Below are 16,879 nucleotides of genomic sequence, written 5' to 3'. Positions count from 1 at the left end.
TTCAGCATATTACATGTAAATGTCCTTTTCCCCGCTGGCCAGCCGTCCATTCTGACACAAGGTTTGCTCAAAAAAGACAGAAAAATAGCTAATGGTTTTACTTAACAGTTAACTAAAGGGCATTCTGTCACAGAGCAGGAGAGCACAGGTGTTTAGTGATTTCAGAATAATATGGTATCACAAATCATCAAACACAAATGAAGCATGAGTCAGCATTTTCATGGACAAAATGTCAACTTGCTCGGCATTTTTGAAACATAACTGAGTCAAACTCTAATCAAACACAATGTCAGTTAGCTTGCATGCAGGGAAGACTACACATGGGTAGAAAATGAGGATGTATGTGATGGTAAACAAAACATCAAACATCGACGCAATTTAGACATACGTCGGCAGCAACAAAAATTAGATTTGCTGTTGTGTTCCGTTTTTTTCAACATGCTATACTATGGTATTTTATAATATACCATATAATATACCATACTATGACTTTCTAAAAAAAAAACTAATATGCTATACTATGACTTTTTTCAACATGTTTTCCTATGACAATTTTTAATTTTTTTGGATATATGGTGTGACTAACTCTCTTACCTTTATTTCAACATGCTATACTATAGCTTATTTTAGACATGCTACAATATGACTTTTTATGACTTTTTTCAATATACTATACCATGATTCTTTTCAAATTTTTGCTACATGCTATACTATGACCTGTTTATCCAGTTTTTCAATATGCTATTGTATGACTTCTTTTTGAGTTTTCTCAATATATTATACTATGACCTTTTTTCAAATTTTTCAACATGCTATACTATGACTTTTTTGTTATGCTATGATTTTTTTCCATCTATATGCTATACTTTTTCAACATGTTTGGTGTGTATGCAATGATCATAAACGAGGTCGCTGGATTTCTTTTTTATATGACAGGTGTGTTAACATTATAGACTGTATATGACAACTAAAATATTACAATTAACTCTCATGAACTGAAAACGCTCTAACAGTAACTACAGCAACCCCTTATCTGAGGGTTACCCATTGGTTACGTTACCTGATCAACATTTTCGCCCTATAGGGCCTTTCAACAGACGGCACCAACCTGTGACTCATAGCTGCCCTTAATTATGCTTAACTTGAAGCTTTGATAACATGTAAAATGGGTGAATTATACAAAGGATCACTGATTATACAGTTATGAACAAAGCAATTAGCTATAAAGACCAAAATCATTTTTTTAAACCAGGCTGTAAACATGTATTTCTGCTCTAAAGTTGGAAATTTGATCACTGGAAAATGTGGGAATTTACTTACTTTTGGATCCAGACTCAAGTGGCCACTAGAGGAACTGCAGGTTTTGGCACTTCCACGGTGACTTTATTTTTCAGCTTAGAAGGTTTCCCGCTAAACTGCACAGCATCTGCGTGTAAAACAAGATAAAGAAGAACTGCATTTATTTCAGGGGACCTGTTACTGTAAAATACATTTTAAGCAATAAAAAAGGAACATGCATCCGTAATGCAAAATCACAGTATTACTTTACTACAACTAAAACTGTATATTTTTTATGGAAGCATGTACACTGTGACAATGCCATCTTAGTTTAGCATGTCAGAATGCCAACATTTGATAGTTTGGCTGGTGCTGATGAGAATTTTCTTCTTTTACAGTTTAGTCCTCAGCTGCCCCCATATCCTTTTTTTTATTAATTTTAAGGTGCATGTGGCTCAGCCTGCACCTCGACAAATCTGTCCGCAGCACCTGCGTTTTCACATGATTACTGTTACACCCATTAGTGTCACAGCATCTGTAAACAAAATAACCACAGCTTTAACCATAGCGACAACCACTGCCATAATTACAGCAGCAACACCCATAACTGTAAGTATAGCCATTCAAATGACAACATGCTACCTGCAGGCTTTTATAGTTTGCCACAGATGCCTTATTGCTGCTTCTTGTCTAATTCTCAGTGGATTGGAGTTTAATTAAGTCCTTAAATATGTTAAAAAATATCAGATAACATTACTGACAGGAACAGAACATTACTGGATGAAAGATGCACCTTACTTACTGCTAAATTAATTTAGACTAGATTATTTAGGTAGCAAATGATTGCTTATTAGGAGCTAGGTTACAGTGTTTGATTCAAAAAAAGGCCTTGCATTAAAACAGTAGAAACAGTTAATTTGCCCTTGACAAGAAATAACTTAATTCTAAGGGAAATAGTGCAGTTATAAAAGATGTAAATCCACATATGCAATGCCAAATATACCAGCTCAGCTTTAAGGATCATTCTATGTGGGCTGCATGTGCATACATTTGTATGAGAGGTGACATAGCGATGCATGTACTACATCGGGTCTGCAGTAGAGGTATGTGTATGGTTAATTTGGAGGTTTCATGATTATGTCCATAATATTGCACAGTATATTTTGTAAATCAGATAGTTTTAATTATTGTAATCCAGAGATTACTCATGACACATGAGGAGTGAACCTACAAAATAAAACAGGACACAAACTAAAAATGAAAGAATACATGAATCAAGGAAAAACACAAACAGAAACCCCCAAAAACAAAGTCCATAAGGTAACAGGTTACGCACATAAAACCCAGGATCAGGACAGAAGCAGAAGAGAGCAGAAATGGAGGCTGAGGCCACCTCAGCACCCTGAGTCTCTGCTGTCCATCTCTCTGCTGGAGGTAGATGAGTTATAATGTCACAAGAAAAAAACTTCCTGTGTTCTGTTGCGGTAACATTTTCCTGCTGAAGATGCTCCTTTGTGGGACCAGTCAACACTTTGTCATCCCAAGTCGTCAAATATGGCCATTTTGCAGCGGACTTCCTTGTGTACACATTACTCTCTAGGCATCCTTCTGCATCTGCTGTTGACGTTCCTGGATGTTGCTAGGGTGATGCCAACAAATTCTGGTTTGAATGGTTAAGTTTAGGCAAATGGGCACATGGTATGGTATAGAAAATAAACATCAAATCCAGATGGAAAGCAAACACTGGACTCCCAAATGAAAGTCTGGGGTTTGCTCAATCCATTTACTGCCCCACCCGCTTGCCCTACACGGACCTTTGTGCTCCTATTACGTTGTTACCAGCAGTGTTTCAACCTGACGCCATGCAGTGACGTATCAAACAAACGCAACAGTTTCCCTCCAGCCATGTTCTTAAATGACATAGACTGTCCATGTATCACGCCGCCACAGCAGGTGCCATCTGGCCATCTGCCGGCATATAATAACACTGCAAACAGTTATGTTCATTCTCAGCTTACGACATCCAGCAATGTATAATGTGGACATGAAAGGTGGCTTTTGGCATCAGAATCTTACACCAAAAGCACTGCAAAGGCACCAGTAATTGGCAAATTCAAAATAAGAACAGGCTGGACCAGCACAGTTCATTGTCCTCACTGGCAACACCTCCAGGACAAAGCCTGCCTTCCTGATGAGCTTGTTGATTCTTTTGCAAATGACAGCAAAGAAGATCTTTAAGATCGGAGCATTTACAGGAAGCAGAAAAAGTCAACTCTGGCTTGTGTTTTACCCAGCCTGTGTTCTTGGTCCACTGTCAATGACAAGACAATGAGACAGTTCTGTTGGTCCAGAGGATGGACCAACAGAACTGTCCCCTTTAGGACCCCTGTGTTGCTCACCACAGTTTCAGATTTGCAGCCCAGCACACTTACATACTGTGGCTTAACAGCCCACGATCTGGCACACCAGGGGAGCATCTTGCGTAACTTTCATCTTGCTCACCAGCAGGATAGGCCATATGGTATTGAAGGCACTCAAGAAATCACAGAATCCGACTTTTATAGTGCTACCCAGCCTTTTCCGATGAGCACAGACAAGGTGAAGCAAGAACAGCGTAATTCCACTGCCATCTTTGGCTGGTAGGTAAACTGAACAGGAGCCATTGATGGTTTAACAAGGTGCTGAACGTGTGACAAGGCCAGCCTCTCCAGGGACTTTATCAGGTGGGAAGTCAGGGACACCAGTCTGTAGTATTGGAGGCGCTAAGGCAGGCATGTCAAACTGGTCCACAGGGGGGCCGGTGTGGCTGCAGGTTTTGTTTCCAACCAAGTAGCAGCACACCAGACTTGACTCATTTAATCAACTGATCAGACAGTTGATTGGTCAAACTGTGTGCTCTTGGTTGGTTGGCACAAAAACCTGCAGCCACACCGGCCCCCCTGTGGACCAGTTTGACATGCCTGCGCTAAGGTGTCCCTTTGTAAGGACTGGAGCCAGGTAGGATGTCAGTTCTACATCTACCCTTTCCAGGCGTAGCACTCCGCACAGCTGGGTGAAACAGGCATTGAGTAGTTTTGGGCTGACACTGTCTGAACCTGTAGCTTTGCCTGGGCGGTTGTAGTGTTGTTGGGGAGAGAGCTGGTTTGTTGGGGGAGGAGGAACAGTGGGACGGGGGGGTCGAGGGGGGCAGACGGTTGAAGAGCTGGGGGGAGGGTGAACAGGGCCCCCACCGTCAAAGCCCCTGAAGAAAAGACTCAACTGGTTTACACTGGGCATCAGACTGTATTTTCCACGGTGTGAGAAGATGATGTGGATGGTAACGTCAGTGGGACATATTCACACGTCACTCACCAACTGCCTGTTGCCATGGTTTGACCCGTCACCCACACCCAGGCGAGACCCTTACCTGTTGCTAGTCACTCAGTCAGTGGGCTTTTGATGAGTGCGCTGTGGGTTCTGATGTTTTCGGTCACGGTTATCAGATCGGCCGTGTGCACGACAAGGGATGTCAAAGGAAATGGAAAGTCTTTTCACCTCGCTTGACGTGTCTCTTTTCCTCTCTGTCCCGGTCTGTCCCCCTTCAAATAGTGTTTCCTTACAGTTAGGGTAGTGTGGTACCCTTCACCACTTCAACAGAATTTATGTAATTACTGCTTGTGACAGCAGAGGCTGCTCTTGCTGTTGACTGGAAATGCACTCGGATATATCCACTGCCAGTGAAACCTGAATCGTTCTTAGCTCAACAGTCAGAGGTTCTTCCTTAACTGAAACACTGTGTGAACATTATTAACTCAACAAGGGCCATCACTTTCCATTTTCCTTCTGTTATTTTAGACTTTTGATCTCTGAAGTCTAGTTAGCAGTGTAGTGTGCTTATCACTTCAGTATCATCTTCTGCAATGCAATATCGAATCAACGCAATTAAGGCATCCAACTTTTGTATGTTCATCTCCTTACGATTCGCAAATCATAGGGATCTGGTCGATTTTGGCTTTCAATTTGGATGCCAGAGGGTGTGTTACATCACCTGCATCACTATTTTTCCCTTCCGTTTAACAAACTTTTCTTCACCATCCGAACAGATGCGTGCCAGAGTTCAGGGAGGGGACGGAGAGGGTTGGCTGCCTGGGATCAACAACAGCATTTCGTTAAAAAAAATGAAAAGAAAGGCAAACTGCTTTTAATGAGAGAGATGGGGTAAGCGAGGCGCGGGGGTGGAGGGCAGAGTAGCCGTAGGCTGGCTCATATCTGATTGCTGAGCAGAGATGGTACAGATTGGTGTGTTTGTTAGGCCTGATCACCTGCCTCTTTCATCTTGGGAGGTCCTTCCTCCCTCCTCAGCTCCAGACCAGGCGCGTCACTCCACTTCTCTTCTCTGCAAGTTACTACAACTGGTTTTAGGTAGATCAGCTTACAGATTACCTATCATAAAAATCACAGTATTCAAAACCGTCTCACATGGTAGTTGGTTAAAGAAATTGTAAAAAAAGATCCAGATCCAAAATCATGACCGATCCAGGCATTTTGTGATATTTAGATATTGGCTATCCAGATGTTTTTTTATTGGGTTAGCAGCTGTATGTGTGCAAGTAAGGAGGTTTATTGACAGATTCAAGAATAATACATATTAGAAGTTGACTTAAGTTGGGTCATAACGAATTTAACTGAAATATCATTATTGTATTTAGATATACATATCTGAATCCCTTCAAATATTTTTAAAAGCAAACGAAAGACCTACCTTTTTAGTTTGGCTTCTAATTAAACTTTCGTTTATTTACCTATTGACTATTTATTTACATATTTTAGTCCATTTCACAGTTTCACTACTCTCTACATCATTTTATTATTTCTAACATATTTATCTATTATTTTACTTTATGCTGTTATCCTTTCATTTACCTCTTATTTTGTGTTTAACTATTACTTGTTTATCTATTAATTTGTATTATTGCTATTATAATTTTACGTATTTATCTATTTATTTATTTACTTGTTTTTTTTAACTCTTTCTAATTATAGGTTTTATCCTGCCACTGGTGTTTCCTCACTTACGGTCACGTTTCTTCACCGTGAATGCACCAAAATGGGCAGAAACAGCCTGCAAGTAGCTACTTGTATCTAACAACGATGCCAACAAAACTTGTAAAACCTGTGGTACTGTAAAAAAAAATGTCACGGTATCTGCACCTGAAATAAAAACTAAATTATAAACCCAAGTGACGTACTTTTTATTTGTGAAAAATAGAAATACTCTGTAGTGAGAGTAGAAATGGAACCTATTAAAAGAAGGAATTACTTATTTATACTGTATTAGAAGTGCTGTCAGCATACATGGTGGAAAAATGTTTCCTTCTGTCAAATTTAAAATGTGAAGATAAGGTTCAGGAATGTTCAGACTTTTAAAGCATCTACAACTATGAGTTACTTTTTAAAAAACAATGTAAGAGTTAGTGTTTGTCTTTGAAGGACTGCACACACAGTGTCTTTAAATCTTTATCGCACCTGTAATCTGCTTTATGTGTGGGCTGTTCATATCAGAGGCATCAACAAGCTGCATTTCCCATCTCAAGCTATCTGTAAAACCCATGCTCAATGCACCGGAGTCAAGGTGGTGGGGTGGGGTTGGGGGAAAATGGAAACACTGATGAAGATGAAATGTTCCGACACTTCTTTCATCTGCTCATAAGGCTTCACCACTGAGTTTCATGCTAAGTGTGATAAGCAACTGTTTATCTGAGCATCTAAAAATGCAGCTTGTTTCTTTGTCGAAAATAACAGCCATGTACGACATTGAAGGTTTTGACGGCCAACACTGATAACAACATTTCTGCCTCTAACCATTATACTGATTAGTCTTTAGTTAGTCTAGTCTAATTAGGCTTTTTTGTTTTCAGTAGTAATATATTACTTTCATGTGAATTTTGAACATTGGTCTTTATGAAAACGGGTCGACCATCATTTGTATCAGAAGGGTTTTAGGGGTATTAAAGGAGGATGTTAGTGGTTTTTACCTTAACAGTGATGAGATGGGTGTACACAGCTCACAACTTGGGCAGAAACAGGCAATCCCCTCTTTAACTTCAGTCCTCAAAACCTGGAGAGTGTGTCGGCCATCAAGCGAAAAAACTGACCTACAACATTAGTTAAATCTCAAAGTCACACACAGGACCCCAGTGAATACAAATCACAAAAACAATGCAAACAGTGTGAATAAACACATCACAATAATAACTCACCACAGAAATGAGGGGCAGTGTCTTTGCAGTCTGAGAGTTTGCATGGTGTCTATAGAGACTTATCCTGAATGAGCTACACTTAGTGCCCACTGAGACCTAATCAGGACCACTTAAGGTGGACTGACCTTTAAGGCAGGTGCGTAGCCATCATTTCAGAAGTGAGGGGACAGATTGTTTAGGAATAAGCCGACTTTTATTGAGTGATTTATCATCCTCTCACATACAAGCATGCCTTTCCCTCAAGTTCTTTAAAATGATCAAAATCATATACTGTCAAAATCAGAAGTTGAGCTGATTGAATTGACACAGAATGACCACTACCATCTACTGGGTAAGTAGCCAGATAATTAAGTGCCAAGTAACAACACTGAACATAAAAAGTTCAGTAATAGCTGTGGAAATTAATCTCAAAGTCACTTTTATGCTATAGATATATGTTCTCAGTCAGTTATAATCTCCCCTCACCTGTGAAGCCCCTGCATTAACTTCAGTGTTACCTTCTGGTCCACCTTCTCCTCCCTGCTCTTTCTATTGTAGCATTAAAGATTAAATATGTTCAAAGCAGAAATTAAGGAGTAGGTCTATTCCGAGCATGAAGCTAGCTAGCTAGCTAGCCACAGGTAACTGACGTTAGCATTCTTGTTCACGAAGCTACACTGACATAATGGCGTCAAATTAATTTCACATCATTTCGCTAACATTATCAACAGGGAACAGCATTACTCAACTTACACGGGCTGTTGTGAAGAAGGAGAGCAGGGGTTTTTGGCCTCTTGGTAGTTGGTTTACTGCAAAGTTGTGGTACTTAAATTAAAGCCGTCAGTTTAGAGCAGAGCTGCCAGCGCACGAGCCAACTGCGTCATGTGACCATAACAAGACAGCGCGTGTACGCCGCCGCCTATTCACGGTGCGTTTCCGCGTGTTTCCGCCCGGAAAAACGAGGTCTGACAGCGACATGTTTCAAATGAATTGAGCGGATGTAAAAAGTGCGGGGGGCAGAGAGCACAGATACAGGATGTGCGGGGGACATGTCCCACATGTACCCCGCGTCTGCTACGCGACTGCTTTAGGTGGCCCAGCCAACCCTGCTACACTCATAACATCTTTTACATAGTCTTATACCTTTTCACATTGTTATACACCAAATCGTTTGTTTTCTTTCGAAAACATGGGGAAGGCCAGTGACCAACTTAACAACACATGGTCCAAAAAGTGGCAAAACATTTGCATAGTCTATGTGTGAATTTTTTTTATTTTTTTTTTTACTGTAAAATAATTTTGAATAGGCTATATAATTCTAATGATTATTAATATATCTTCTGTACATTTTTCCCTAATTTTTGATAATTTTCTGATAATCCCCCCTCCCCTTTTGAAAACCAATTTTAAGGTAATTTTCTTTGTTACTTTTTACTAATTTCTTGCAAATCTGTGCAACATTTCTTGCCATTTTCCCCATGTTTTTGAAAGAAATCCAACCAATTTGCTCAGGTTTTAAATAACAACTAGTGTGGTGGCTGCAATAGAAATAAACCTGCTAATATTTTAAACATCCGTCGCCATGCTTCTTGGAACGTTATCGCGAGAGGAGAAGTAATACCACTCAGTGGAGCAACTGCGAAAATATCGCTTAAGCTTTGCGCAAATCCTTAGTGGAAATCAGTCTTGAGAAAATTTTGTACATTTGTTGGGTCACATTTTTGTACTAATCAAACACTCCCTTCATTCTAATCCTATTAATCTCTGTAGATTCCCGTGAACCAACAACACCCAAAGTAACATTCATTATATTTGGTTAAATCGATAAGTACACAAATATTAAAAAAACAGAAGCTTTACCACTCCTGTACCCAGCCTCCCCTCCCACATATCCACCTTCACTTCACCTCAGGGTGTGCCTCTCCACACCTTCTTCACACACACACACACACACACACACACACACCTCATTAGAGTTACCTGTCAGTCAGTCTTTCATGGCTTAGCAAACACTTCCCTCTATTAGCAGCAGCAGGCCTGTCTCTGCTGACAGCCCTGCTGGCCATCATGGTGGTCTGACTGATGTGAGGAAACTCCCAATTCTGAAAAGTGCTTTGCTTTTCAATCTCACAACCCCAAAAATTTTTAGCAACCATAACTCGAACAAGTTTTTAAGTCCGCAATCTTTGGTTGAAGGCCTACTCAAACAAAATATATATTTTCAGTGGGAGACTGTTGTTTGCACGTGTCCTCCCTCCTCTAATGGAGGATGTGACTTCTCCTTTTTCAGACAAAACAATGATCCTTATCGCACCTTTAGCACTGCTCGGCCTCGCTTTGTGCGTGTGCGTGCCCTCTCAGTCGCACCCAGGTATTGCATGCCACCAGCTGCACGCTCAAAAATGCAGTCCATCTCGTGCTCGGGGTGACGTTGATTACAACTGAAGTGGCAAGCTGCCAAAACAGCAGCCACCCACCTCTTCACCTGCATGCCAGTAAACAGCACTGGAGCTCGCCCAACCACCTGCAGAGGGAGGGTGTGCGTGTTTGTGAGTGTGATCTATGAGGGATGCCACGTGTCCTCTAAAATACAGGAAAATAGGGAAAAGCCTTCAGATCTGAGGGCATTTTGACCTTGGCTTTATGACTAATATGGAATCAAAATTAGTTTTTTTTTAGGAAAGTATGGAAACTGTCTTTTGACTCTGGTTTCCAATGGCTCTCAAGTACTTATATACAAAAAATAAACACACGCCATCATATAAAAAGCTAACACTTTCCTGGCACAGTGTGTTATTTGCAGTGGAAGAATCGCAACAAAATAGGGAATTTTGTTATAAAGAGGCTTCACCTTCTGTCTAAGTCACTGCTTTGGCCTCATGTTAACTTCAGATAAACTGTGGAAGCTTTAGGAACAGATTTTTAATGAACACAATTAAAACAAGTAAAACCTACTTTAATGTTCACATGGGCACCCGATTATTGTTTAGGCCTTATGTACACGTGCATGCAAATATTTGAAATGTATCATTTTCTATGTGTTTTGGCCTTTTGGATCCACGCACACTGTGTTTTAAGACAATGATGTCTTCTTTTGTTGAGATTTCCAGAAACTCCTTTTTCAGTGTTGACATGTAGGGGCTGATTACACGTCAGCGGTTCTTGCATGAAATGTTAAACTTTTCTTGCGGCGTGGCCTTTAGTTCACACAACAACAGCGTTTCAGGGGCCTGAAAAGGGAAACTTTGAAACTGGAATCTAGAGTGTAATCTTTTGAAAATGCAACCCCTTCTGTTGCTCTGTAAACCGCCGATGCGCGGATACTTCGAGAATGGTGACGTCACAGCCGCACTACAGGCATGCATGTGGTGTTCTTCTGCAGTGTGTCATTACAAAGTTACATTTCCAACTAGTGGCCTGTCATGCACACCACAACTTTTTTCGTTGTTTTTGCGGATTTATGCACATGATTTAACAGTATAGTAATATTAAGTTTACTCTCATAATATTACAAAATTATTCTCTGAAATTTACTTTTTTCCCCTTACAATATTGCAACTTTTTTCTTGAAAGTTTAGCTTTATGCTTTTAAAATTATGATGTTATTCTCAAATGCATGCCCCTATTTCTAATTATTATTTGTTTTAACAATGGAGTCTAATAAAAAAAAAATTGATTAGGGTTTTTTGTTTTTTCTTTTCATTTTTCCAATCTAAACCTCTACAGACTCTCCTGTTCACATGTTTACATGTACATGTGTATATATATATATATATATATATATAGGAGGGTGTTTGCCCTGCTGTGCATGCAGATAAGAGTAGTGTCTGGGCTCCTGCAGGAATGCAGCAGGTACAATACATTAAAATCTGGACAGCGTTTCCATGACTGCTTTTGAAGGAGGTGTCCTGGAGCAGTGTTGCCAAACTCATTCCTGTCTTTTTGTGTTGATATAATTCCTAATTCCTCCTCTAACTTGTTGGAATGTTCATTGAAGAAAGAGACAACAGCAGCCAGTGAATGAGAGCCTGACCTGCCAGTGAGCGAGCATAAATTAACTTCGCAGGAGTGGAGCTGCGATTCAAACGCAATCGCTGCAGAAACATGAAGGTTATGACTAGATTGTGTGTCACCACGGTAAATGCCGACTGGCACTTAAAACACCCTGTTGGTGACCACCACCTGATTCTCAGTCACACACACACACACACACACACACACACACACTCAGGCTGACCACAGCTCTTTGTGGAGACTTTTAAGTCACTCTCGGGAGATCCATGGCAACCACTTGTTGAAGCCTCACTGCTTGTTGCTAAGTGATGGGATGTATTGGACCAGAAAATCCCTCCATTGACACTCCCTCCACCCCCTTCTCCACCCACTCCTCTCCCTAACCCCATCCCTCCCCGCCCGTGGACTGCAGCCAAAACAACCCACATATATGCTCAAACTTCCGTTACAGGGCGAGAAACACTGCTTTGGGACTTTGCCAAATTCAACCTGTATTTAAATACGCTGTTCAACTGAAAGAGGTTAAAGACTGTTACTTTTACTTTAAATGATTGACAAAATATGTTCCAAACATCCCCATTCTTAAGTACTATCTAAGAATGTTTGAAAAAACTATTCATAGCAGCAATATCAAATGATCTGTGCCCCAAACTGGTTCTTTGAAAATATAGATTTTTGTAAATGCTTTGGTTTATATAGATATTCCCTATTAAAAAAGAACTTTTTGAAGAAGTCTACTTTATGTCTATATGGTTCTATGAGTCCTTGAGATAGTTCGAAAGGTTCTTAAGGAGGTTTGAGGGTCTCATAAACTCATAGTTTCAGAAGGGGATCTGGAAGTCCAGAAAAGAAAGGTTTAACTTATAGTCAGCCTGATCTTACATCAATATGTGACATGGGCACAGAGTCTAAACACCTTATTACGTGGTGCTGGGCACAAAATTTGTTAAAATTACATGCTGGCAACACAAAAACAACGCTAACACAAAGTCAGTGGGGATCTATTGTTGTGGTGGACTCCTGAATTAAGTATAAGAAGCAACAAAAAAAGTCTTTGCAGGGGCAGGTGGGAGGGATGGGTCAAACAAACATGGACTTTTAACCAAGATATTGTCTGTGTCCCATGTAAAACCAAGAGCCAACATAGTTACTTGATTTTATATAATTACTCAAAGCACTTTATGTCTGTATTTTACATGACTATGCAAGGTACATAACTTTGCATAACTTACGTCTTGTTTGTCTTTTTTTTTTAAACCATATTTACAATCTCACGTAGTTTTAACACATTTTGTGTCAGGAAATTGCTAAACCAGTGCAAAATCAAAAGTAGTTTTTTAATTTAGGGACTTTATGTAACAATGCAGGGCATACACTGAAACAAATTTTTCCTATAAAATTACGGTAAACTACTATTACTACTACTATCGAGTATAATACTGTTATTTTATGTTGTCCCTACCGAATTTACTTCAACAGTATAAAACAGTAACACTGTAGGTAATCTGCATGTGGTTTTTGATGCTCAGTTAGGTTGAATTTTGATAAAATGAAAAATACTTCATAACCCCATAAAATCATACAGCAGCCTGATGTTTTGGTGTTTTTAATGTATTTTGAGTATAAATGTATGACTGTTTTTTACAGCAATTTTACAGCAATTTGTTATAGTTTAAGTTCATATCATTTACGAGTTGTACATAGTTCTTTTAACCAAAACCACCATCTTTTCCTTAACTTATGTCACAGTTCACAGACAAAAAAAACAAGAGCGCAACTCAGAAGGCAGACGAACAAAACAAGGAGTCTGAGCAAAAACTTAAAGGATACAAAATGATCCAAGCAGTCAATAAAGAGTCCAAAAATGCTGCAAAGGTCAAAAACTAGTTTGAAAAATCACCAACCAAATGAATACATGAATGATAAATAAACTTTCCTTCAAAACCATGACAACTTAACCAAGTGTTTTTCTTTTCCTAACCAAACTGCAACCCTTTGTAAAAGACTTGGCACTATTTTTGTGTTGCCAGCAGTTAGTTTTAACACATTTCGTGCCCACCATCCCATAATGTGTTGTTAATACTTGCTGTAAGCTAAGTCAATCAATGATTTTACTATAATTTACATTTCTCCATACACAATTGCACGCCAAAAATAAATAAATAACTGTTCTGACATTCTGTCATTATAAGTACATTTTCTCATGTATATTCATGGATATGCAAAAAAAAAATCCTAGATATTTCCATGTTCTAACTAGATATTTCCATGTTCTAACATGTTAGAAAATGAAAATATCTTGTTAGAACAAGAAAAGTTATATGTTCTAACAAGATATTTAATGCTCTAACAAAAAACCTGCCCTGGTAGAACATGACAATATCTTGTGAAAAGTTTTTTGTTCAAAAAAGATATTTTGATTTTCTAATAAGAAACTTTTTTGGTCAAACAAGATAGGCCTTTATTTATTTATTTATTTATTTATGTATTTATCTAGCATGACAGCATCATTCCAACCATAAACAAGTTTCATTGATAAATACTGAAACTCACTAAAATGTTCCAAATTATCATCACCTGTGAACTTTACTCACATTCAGACATAGTTTGAGCAGCTCCTGGTTTTCACAGCCCCCCCTGCATCTGTTCTCCTCCTCCTCCGGTTGATCCTGGTGCCCTCATCTTTTCTCCCCCTCCTCCCCCCTCCCCTCAGTGACCGATTAGCCGGTGCGGGGTTCTCTCCCATTTCCATGAGAAAGGCGGCGGTCGGTGAAAGGGTTAAGCCAGAGGACGAAGCCCCCAAAAAGCAGCCCTAATTTTCTGCCCGGCGGGGGAGTGGGGGAAGCGGGGAGAGGGAACAAAGACGCCCGGGGGAGGAGCGGAGACTCCGGCTTTACTATATGCACCTGCGGCCTGAAAAGCCCCGGACAATGCGCCTCCGACACGGCCAATTACGAACGGGCCATCCAATCGCTTTCTGTGTGGAGAGACGTGGGGGAGGAGGGGAGGAGGGGAGGAGAGGGGAGTGAAAGGGAGGAGGAGGGGGGGTGGACGGGGAAAGTGAATTTTAAAAGAGGGTAAAGATAAGAAAGTAAATAATCGAGCTTTAAATCATTCCAGGCACTATAGACTGCCCCCCTTCCCCGTCCATTCAGCCTCACCCATCACATCTTCCCTCCCCCGGCAGGACTCCCGTGTTCCCCCGCTAATGTTCACTTTTGTCCGGGGGGTTTATTCTGAGCGGCCCCGGGCAGAGCTGACGGCTCCGCCTGTGAAGACGTTGTGAAAGTGAAAGAAAAAAAAAAAGAAGGTCGGTTTTGATTGCTGGTATGCCATTCTTATTTTCTGTAATGATGAGCATGGGTGAGGTCATGTTTGAAGCAACAGCTGAGAAACAGCAAAACTCATCTGGTGACACTCCTGCTAGCAGGAAACGTTCCCACAACATTGGTTAACCTTGTTGCAATTTTTAAAGACATTTTAATCTAAGATTCAAAAACCTTTTAAGGATGTTTAGCATTTCATTAGCCTGGTGTTTGCGACGTAGCGTTATAACTGAAACATTCTGAGGATGTTTTGGTGATGTTTAGAGGTGATAGAACAATGTTTTTAAAATGTTCCCACAGTGTAACATGAGAACAAAGGAAGAACATTTTCAAAGCAACATTAAGAAAATGTTATTGAGGACTGACATTACAGACCATTTTTTTCCCAAATATAAAATGTAATGTGATATGTAAACCATAAAAAAGTCTCTTTTTTTAACCTTTTTTTTGTGGTTTTTGTTCATAGATAATGTTTTCCTAACTTTACAAAGAACGGTCTGGGAACTAAAAGAAAACTTGCTGCTTACTAAAACATTGCATTGTATTGTTCTCAGAGGTTTTTAAAGTTTGCTAGGTGGGACGCAGATAACCTGAGGAAAGTAAAAATGTAATAATGCTCATAATAATATAAGAACTGTGGGAAATGATATCAGAAAAAAGTACTTTCATGTAAAAACAATAAGATTATAGGCTGAGAAATGGAGCCTACTGGAAATCACAAATGCCTTTATTGAATCTTGATGCATTTTAGAATTATAAATAGTTGTCCAACTGTCCCAGGTTGTCATTGACATCCATTAAACCCCTTGAGAAAGTGTCCCGTAATTAAAAACACAAGCCTCAATTCTTCTTTTTAAATTAACTTACACCTCCATCTGCATCCCATACCCTAATAATTAACATTAACAAAAGACTGTTGCAGAATGATGGTCACTTTGTTGATTTAAACATTTGTGGCAAGTGTTTAAAATGTTTAAAGTTTTGCATATGGCTGGCATTGCTGAAATAAATTTGAAAAGCTGAAAGATGTGACAGCTCAAATGACTGCAGTGCTGAAAAACCTGGAGGGTAAAATGTAAAACCGGCAGAACTGTAAGCTAAAATGCATTACGTAACGAAACTAAGAACTGAAACACATTGCTGGAAAAGCTAGAAGATAAAACTGTCAGAGGTTGAAATTAACTGAAAAGGCTGAAATAAGAAATGCTGTGTACTTTAAAGAGCACAAAAGTAGAAACACGTTGAAAACAAGCATTTTGTCAAACGTCTTGTCATTTGAGTGGTTTCTGTAGAAAGTATGCAGAATAATTAGTCAATCAAATGAGTGTAATGCTAAGAATCAATTTAAACTGTGCTGGTTGAAAATGCCCAGCAATTGTGTAAAATATCAACTACATGCTTTTTTATGAGATAAAATTAATACTAACAACAGTATGATAGTTTAGTTTTGGTTGACACTGTCAACTCTGTATTATTGAGGTGGTGGTCAGTATTGGGGGGTGGACTAGACTGCGTTGCCATGTATACATAAAGTTGCTTTTAATATTCTGCCTCTTTGAATATGTAAATGAATAAGAGTGTCTACAGGGATCAGAAACCCATATTTAAGATATTTTCAAGATTATTTTCACCAAATTTAAGATTTATCAGAATTTTAAACATTTTTTTCTTATTCAAGCATTGCAGGTAAGTATTAAGGTAAAGGTATATATGGAATCACATGCAGATGTAGTTTTTATGGGAATGTGGTTATTAGTTTGAGTTAAAATAATTAAATTTTGCCAACAAGAAAGAGCAGGTATAAAGTGATAAAGATTTGCAACATTTGAAATGTGCATTTTCATGCATAAGAGCTTGACTCATTTTGACTAAACAAATCAAAAGATGTATAAATGAAATGAGATGAAGTTTTGTGTCAATTCCAAGATCTAGAAGATTCAATTTTGAGACTGTGACTTATGAGGCCTAATATTTTGAAATTGAGTTTAAAACTTTTTAAAGACTGAATGCGAGGCCAGTACACAAGCAATAAACAACAGAGTT

The 16,879-nt window shown here is 39.3% G+C and overlaps 1 long non-coding RNA gene across 1 annotated transcript; it reads right to left on the bottom strand.

Moving 5' to 3' along the window:
* Nucleotides 1-1,320: 1,320 nt before the first annotated feature.
* LOC148185598 (uncharacterized) lies at nt 1,321-8,376 on the bottom strand. Its single transcript, XR_015775710.1, has 3 exons — nt 8,250-8,376; nt 7,293-7,412; nt 1,321-1,426 (listed from the first exon to the last, which is right to left on the bottom strand). It is a non-coding gene; the product is annotated as an uncharacterized LOC148185598 (long non-coding RNA).
* Nucleotides 8,377-16,879: the final 8,503 nt, after the last annotated feature.

The sequence above is a fragment of the Plectropomus leopardus genome, chromosome 23 (genome assembly GCF_026936395.1).
Source record: "Plectropomus leopardus strain MGB_pleo_1.0 chromosome 23, ASM2693639v1, whole genome shotgun sequence".
Taxonomy (NCBI): domain Eukaryota; kingdom Metazoa; phylum Chordata; class Actinopteri; order Perciformes; family Serranidae; genus Plectropomus; species Plectropomus leopardus.
This window is presented reverse-complemented; position numbering and strand designations above follow the sequence as displayed.